Here is an 8043-nt window from a genome sequence, read left to right as displayed (position 1 = left end):
CCTAAGACCATTGGAAAACACATATATAATTACACACTGTTCTTGTGATTAATCACTATGCTTTAATTATGTTCAATTTGTAACAATGAAATTGGGGGTCACCACAACATGAGGAACTGTATTAAAGGGTCCCGGCATTAGGAAGATTGAGACCACTGGTCTAAGGTTTATTTCTACCTCAGTTGCTGGCTCCTACCCAGCCTGGCCCTGGTCTGGGCTTGGGCAGGAGGCAACCAACTGATGTGTTTCTCTCACATTGACATTTCAGTCTTTTCCACTCTCTCTAAACATCAATGGGAAAATATCCTCGGGAGAGGATTAAAAAAACAAACAAAAGTGGGTAACCTGGTCAGAAGGTCAAATCTTTAAAGAGCATGCAAGCTGCTCCTCCCAGGGGGTCCGGACTGAACGTCCTTGAGCATTTTCAGGAAGGCCTGCGGAGATGGTGCCTCCACATTCTGGAAGGTGTTCTGGACTCTGCCGTACAGGATGAAGTATTTCACCTCCAGCCAGATGAACCAGAAGTGGTTCTCATCGAACAGGATGAAGACTCCAGGGCAGCGTCTGGTGGAGGCGAAGCCATGTCTGGTAACAGGAACAGTGGCCACGCCATAGAAACACATCCTGCAGGTTCGGGGGTAGTTCTGGTCTTTTCGGTGCACGCCCACAGGCAGAACAAACGGGACAGGCTGCTCCTCCGAAGCTGCAGCCCCGGACTCCCCCATGCTGGGCTGGGGAGGGCTCTGCCAGCCATGGCCCTCGCTTTCCTCAGTCCCGTCTTCTTGCTGCTGCTGCTGCTCCTGGATCACCTGCTCGTCAATCTCCTGGACCACGCGGGAGAGCTCGTTGACGTTGCAGCGCTTGAGGTGGATCTCTAACTTGTGGGAGTCTCCCGTGATCTTCGTGACCCTGGCATACTTCCCATGGAAGCTGAGCATGACAATATTTAGGCCGTAGGGGTCGTACTTGGCTTGGAAGAGGCCTGGCCTGATGAGGTCGTCCGGGTGGCTCGGCGGGAGGTCAGGCAGTCATACTGATGTCTGTCCTCCTGCACCAGCCCCCATTCTTCCCTAAGCCGCGTGGGTGAATCCTTTCCGTGGTCTGTCTTGTTGCACTGGATGCTGAACCTGTCCTTCTGAATCTGCATGTGGTGGTTGTGGGGCCTGCTGATACGGCCTTCCATGCACTCCACCATGGCTGATTTCCGCTCCCTCAAGCAAATTCTGAACAAGGGATTGAATTGCATTGGGCCATCCACATGGGTGTTAAGGCAAGGCCCGTACATCCAACCAGTAATGCATAAGCCGTCCACCACTACATTCACTAGTGTTCTGTAGTGCTCAGTATCTAGGTGCCACAATCCCAAAATGTTTCTGAATGGGTGGAGCAGCTTCGCATAGACTTCTCGATAAGACATCCCTATCATCTCCAGGTTCTTCAAGTTTTCACAAACACCATACTCCTCCCGGCAGTGCCGTCTCCAGATGCTGTTGGTGTGCAGGATGCGGTGGAATTTGGTACAGACCTGGGTCAGGCTGGGCAGGTCGGTGCCAGGGAGCGAGGCGAAGATCTCCACCAGCATCTCCACCGGCATGGTCCTGCAGCGAGCAGCGCGGGGATGGCAGGGGCGTCATGGGGCTCACGATTCCTCCACTCCCCGCACAGCACCGCGCTGCCGAGTCTGCCTCAACGTGCTTTTCTGCAGGGGGGCGTGCTTGCTGTCAGCCGCTGCCATCTCAGCTGAGCCCTGGCGTTGCTGACCACACCGACATCCCAGCAAAGAGCAGAGGCAAGCCCACTCCTCCATGCCTCGAAGCATAAGAGCCACCACAGCTTGGGCTGCCACAACCGGGCTTTAAGCTGGCTGGGTCCCGCCCCAGAGTCGAGCCACGCCCCCCAGGGCCTAGCCACGCCCCCTCAGAGAGGAGCCAATTGTAGGACTTTAGCAACACTTCAAAAGAAACCCATACCCATTAACAGTCGCCTCCCTTTCCCAGTGCCTCCTCCCTGTTCTCCAGCCCTAGCCCCAGGCAGTCACTAATCTGCATTCTGTATGGATATGCCTCCAGGGATATGACCTTTGGGGGAGGGAGGGGGGCATTTCACATAAATCCAGTCATAATATCTGGTCTTTTCTGACTGGCTTCTTTCACTTAGCATAACATTTTAAAGTTTTATGTATGCTATATTCTGGTGTATGGGTATACCATATTTTGTTTAGCCATTCATCAGTTGATGAATATTTGGGTTGTTTCCAGTTTGAGGCTCTTAGGAATAAAGCTGCTATGAACATTGTGTACAAGTTTTTATGTGAACATGTTTCCATTTCTTTTGGGTATATACTTAGAAGTGGAACTTCTGGGTCATCTAGTAACTCTATGCTTAGCATGTTGAGGAACTGCCAAAAACATTTTCCAATGTGGCCCCACTATTTTACATTTCCACCAGCAATGTATGAGGGGTTCAATTTTTAAACATTCTCATGAATGCTTTTTAAAGAAATATATTATAGCCATCCTAGTGAGTGTTGGTGGTATTTTATTATAGTTTAGAGCAGAGTTATTGGCTATAAATTGACTTGACCTTGAACTCCATAAGGGAAATCTCTTCTAGGCTCAGCCTTCACCCAGCCTCTGCCAAATCTCTCAGGCTCCTGGTAGGAATGGACTCCTATGTGTGAGCAAGGATGGACTTGAGTTCTTCACTTTCAGTTGACCTCAGTTCTTCACTTACAAGTGACTAACCTTGCTAGTTCCTTGGGTGAATGGATGCCCTCAAAAAAAAAGTTCACAGGATCTGCCCACTGTGAACATAATTTCCCTATGGGCTGAGACTGGCCCTGCCCATTCAGACAGGCTTCCATCCTCATGTTGAGAGCAGCTAGATTCCTTCTCTCCACTTTCCTGGATTCCTACCAGAGAAACACTCTCACTTTTGGAGGGTCCTCTTAGTGCCCTGGGAGGAATTTGATTTGCCTTTTGTCAGGAATAAACATTTAAGGTGGTTCTTTTGATACAGGGGTGTAAATTCCATCTGCCACAGACACTGACTTCGATCATTTAAACACTAAAATATTCTCAATCCCTCCTTTGAAGAGTAGCCCTATATTATTATTGGTATGTAACTGGGTAATCGGTGTAAAGACTCTTCTTTTAGGATCCTGTATTGAAGGGATTTTGAGGGACGGTCTCCAAGGGTACATGTGTGTCTGGTGGGTCAAGGAGAACCTAGGAATGTGAGTGCAGCTGGTGTATGGCGCTAGGAGGGCTTGATAGGCTGGTGAAGAGATCCAATCATCTTTTCTCTCCCAGGATTGAGGGCCAGAGACACCACTGCCCTAGGAAGAAATCTGTGTAGGAAGGTCAAAGGCAGGTCAATATATCAAAGGAGAGACAGAGGCTGCTGCTATGGTTAGAGGGGAAAAAATAGAATATTGGGGGATTAGTTATGGTTATGGGAAATATCAATTGTGCTCTGTTAACCATGATTGCCTTGTGTTGGTTCAAGAAAGGACATTCTGACCTGGCTAGGAGTTGTATGCCACTGGGACCTGGGAGTCAATCTTGAACCAGGGAGTCAGCCTTGGAATGTGGCCTATTCTCATTAAAGAACAGCCTATTATTATGGAAAGATTAACCACCTTGTTGCCCAAACAATGGAGTCCCACCCCAACCTCCTACTTCTCCATGCCTGTAATCCTTACTTCCCCATGTAATCTTTGTTTTACCACATATAAACAGCTGGCTTATAGGGGGCTGCAAAGCAGATTTTTGTGGATGACCTGCTGCTCTCCCATACTGCTGGCATTATAGGAATAAACGCTCATATATGATTCAACCTTGTCTCTGCTGAATTGGCTCAAGTAGTGACAGGCAGCCCAGACCCTTTGATTGTCCTGTTACACTATTTCTGAGCCTTTTCCCATGCTGTCTATCTGTTTACACAGCTCTCCTACTCCACTCACCACCCAAACCTCTACCATTGTCCTGGTCCTCACCTACTAATGGCACATGATCTTGGTCAGGAAACATCCTGTGAAGCCCCAGGACTTACCAAGTGCCTCTCCCTGGTATTTCCAAAGCACCTTGGGCTTAAGTGCCCATCAGCAGATGGGTGGCTAAAAAAGCTGTGGTACATTTATACCATGGAATACTGTGCAGCTGTAAAGAAAGAACAATCTCTTACCCTTTGAGGTAGCATGGAGGGACCTGGAGAGTATCATGCTAAGTGCTAAGCACATATATTTCAATGTATGCTTGTAGAGGTACTAGGTAATCTAAAGTTATTTATATTGAAGTATGGTAGCAATCATCTCAGGTAGAAACTGTAGTTTAACTCTAAACTCTAACCCTGCTGTTTGGTTTCTGTACTTATTTGCTTGCTAAAATAATAGATAAGTTATTTTGATTTTCTGAATTATATAAATCACCCCATTCGATTAAATACCCTATTGATTGTGGTGTGAATATACCATTGGTTGTGGTCATACTGGTCTTAGAAAGCACGTTTTCCTTTACCTGGGAAGGACAGCACAGTTATCCCAAGGTCAGAGGCTCCAGTTAACGTGTCCCTGTGGACTCAGTGTTCCGGAGCAAACCAGGTTCCTCATTCCAGACGCGAGGGCTCTAGATAATGTGTTTCTGTCAATTCAGTGATCCGGAGACCCAAAACTATAATTTAGATAACATGCTGCTTCTGCTTCTGTAAACTGCTTTTTTGTGAACCAGGTCCCTCATTCCAAACCCTGGGTTGTAATCAATACCTTTGTGATTTTTGCCTAAATAAATCTGGTGTTGCGGCCATCTTAGCACTATGAGATTTGGAAGATCGAAATGCCCCCTCATAGTCCCAGATTTGCAATAAATGTAACTCTTTAATTTGACTTCTTGAGGCATCCTTGTGTGATTTGCGGGGTACATTACAACAGTATAACACTAAAGTAGGACTTTCTCATTTCAACCTGGCACCCCAGTGGGGAACCCCACCCTGAAGGGGGTGTGACCAGCTGCAAACAGCCATCAGCCCCTCACCCAGGCTGGCCAGGCACCCCAGCAGGACCCCCACCCTGATCCAGGACACCCTTCAGGGCAAACCAGCCGGCCCCCACCTGTGCACGAGGCCTCTATCCTATATAATAAAAGGGTAATATGCAAACTGACCCTAACAGCAGAACGACTGGGAATGACTGGTCATTATGACACACACTGACCATTAGGGGGAAGATGCTCAATGCAGGAGCTGCCCCCTGGTGGTCAGTGCGCTCCCACAGGGGGAGCTCTGCTCAGCCACAAGCCAGACTGATAGCTGCCAGTACAGCGGTGGTGGTGGTGGGAGCCTCTCCTGCCTCCTCAGCAGCACTAAGGATGTCCAACTGCAGCTTAGGCCTGCTCCCCGCTGGCAAGTGGACATCCCCTGAGGACTCCCAGGCTGCCAGAGGTATGTCTGATTGCCAGCTTAGGCCCAATCCCCCAGGGGCCAGGCCTAAGCCAGTAGGTGGTCATCCCCCGAGTGGTCCCAGACTGCGAAAGGGCACAGGCTGGGCTGAGGGACCACCCCCCCAACCCCCGCACCAGAGTGAACAATTTTTTGTGTACTAGGCCTCTAGTAAATTAATAATCATGATAAATGTAGAAATTTTGTTCCATATTGTTAAAAAACAGTTACAAACCATTGGTCCAGAATAAATAACCAGAAGCACATTATCTTTAAGAGATTTTGAGATATTGTATTATCTTACATTTTTCTCACAGATAAGTACAATATTTCTAATGCAGTTTCGTTGAGTAAGATTGTGAAAAAAAAAAATTGATTTTCATATTAAATTCCATCTAAAATGTACTATAGTTCTTTGGGTCATAAACCATAGACATTCCATTTACTTTACAATGCTTAGGCAATTTGGAGTCAGGTGTTTTTTTTCTGTGTTTTTTTTTTTTTTTTTTTTTTTTTTGCCAAGGGAACTTAGCTTTTTTCCTTGTTTTGAACAATAGATCTTTTAAAGACAAGAATCCAATGACCTTCTTCAAGGGTCACTTGGAACCTTGGGCAAAATGTAACAGTTCTTACTGATGGATTTCCACTCCCAGTTGCTGGAGACTCAAAGTCTATGGCAAATACAGTCTAGGGAAACACAAACCTGGATCTGTCTGCCAGCTCATTATTAATACATCTGAGTGACTTGAACCCCTGACCTACGCACTGAATCTTTAAGCAAAACTTTCCTTCTCCCTCTTCTCTATGGCACTATGGTTGTTGCTGGCTTTGCTTACTTTCTCCTATACTTTGAATGCATGTAACCCCCATCACAGTATTAAGTCAGATTTATTTTGTTTTCCACAGCTGTTCTTCTCAACCCTGCTGATACTTTGTGGCAAGATGAGTTCACTAAAGAAAATAGCCAGAGCATGTGGGGTGGTGGGAGTAAAACTAGAGCTCTCTTCCTCTGATCCCCAAGTCATGTTTCTCCTACAGAGCTTCCTTCATACATCTTGGAAAACTTTAGATGCCAAAGACACACTATTAGAAAGTTTGGGAAGAGAAAAGAAAAACAGGCAACAAAAACCCTGGAATTAAAAATAACTCTTTAGACAGCCCTTAAATGTCAACCTAAACATTAAAAAAGTGAATTTGTACAAATTTCATATGCAAGTGCATGCATAAGTAAAATTATTTGACTTAGTTAACTAGTCTAAAATGTTAGTGCTAGCCAGATGACTATCTGATAAGAAGAAGAATCTATCATCAACAGGAGCATATTAATGTTGCTATAAAACTTGAAATCTCCTGAAATTCTCTACTTTTATTGCAATAACAGAGCTTGAAGAATTTCATTTTCTGTGATGGTTCATCTCCACAGACCCTGGTTATTGAACTAAGGAAAGTAATCACTAGTAGCAACATAGACATGTTCATTGTCCAATTGATTCATAGCTCTTTCTCTTAACCATGAAAACCTAACATCTGATCTCTCCCCCAACCGCCCTAAAATAATTAACAAAGTTCTCTAGGCATTAAAATCTATGCCTAAATGTCATTGTAATTTGTGTCACTATTATTTTATTCCCCATTTTTCTTCAGGCAAAATACACACACACACACACACACACACACACACACAAACACACACATCAAATTGTAGTTTCAGTTTTGCCCAGGTATTTTGACCCCAAAGAGATTATAGTGAATAATTTTAAAATTGTAATTACATTATAGTTAGGCAGGGACAGTATCATTCCTCCCTTTATATCTCCTCTTTAAAAAGTTTAAAGATCCAGAAATGGGTTCATGGCTGTGAATATGGAAATAGCTATACATAATGTTTAAAGTGTTAAATTTGAGCTGAAAGTGAGTTCTTTTGCAAGCAGTGAAAAACCAGGGGATCATTTCATTGCCCTGACCCAGCAGCCACCAGATGCTTAGAATTCCACGTATTTTAAGAACAAACTATTCAATGACTCTTTTGACACCCAAAGTATGCCAATAATTCAATGTATTAGTCGGATGCAAGTTTTATACAATAAGGTATGGAGAGCGAACTGTGACGGGGAGCACCAGCGTGAATGGAGCTCTATCTTTGACAGAGCCCATTGTGGACCTCCAGCCTGAACCTCCGACCCTGTACTTTGCGGGGATACAATGGCCTTTGATATGAGATGGTGGGAAACGGACTTAGAAACTCATTTCACATTCAGTTGCAATTCATCAGTTTGGCCAGGACTTTTAGCAGCTTTAATGACCACAGCAATTGATGGTTAAATCAATTTGTGCCGGTGACAGCATGGCTGGCCTCTAGACTGTAACAATCCAGGCTTGCACCAGGCAGAAAAGACTCTGTTATTCAGATGTGCACAGCTCCTACTCAGTCCAGAGTGAGAACAAGGGGAAGGCCGTCTCTCACAGGGCAGGCCTGGAGAATGCACACATTCACGCCAGTGGACTACACAATGCCGGGGTTTCTTTCTAAAGTGGTGCCGTAGATTTTTTTAAGTATTGTTGCAAGTAAAAATATACAGTAGAAGACAAAGATTTCTAATATTTAACCAT

The 8043-nt window shown here is 45.3% G+C and overlaps 1 pseudogene across 1 annotated transcript; it reads right to left on the bottom strand.

Annotated features, from left to right (window-relative positions):
* Window positions 1-365: 365 nt before the first annotated feature.
* LOC308520856 (F-box only protein 31-like) lies at window positions 366-1807 on the bottom strand (annotated as a pseudogene). The gene has a single exon. The product of its transcript is annotated as an F-box only protein 31-like (transcript).
* Window positions 1808-8043: the final 6236 nt, after the last annotated feature.

The sequence above is a fragment of the Myotis nattereri genome (genome assembly GCF_964212035.1).
Source record: "Myotis nattereri genome assembly, chromosome: 6".
NCBI lineage: Eukaryota > Metazoa > Chordata > Mammalia > Chiroptera > Vespertilionidae > Myotis > Myotis nattereri.
This window is presented reverse-complemented; position numbering and strand designations above follow the sequence as displayed.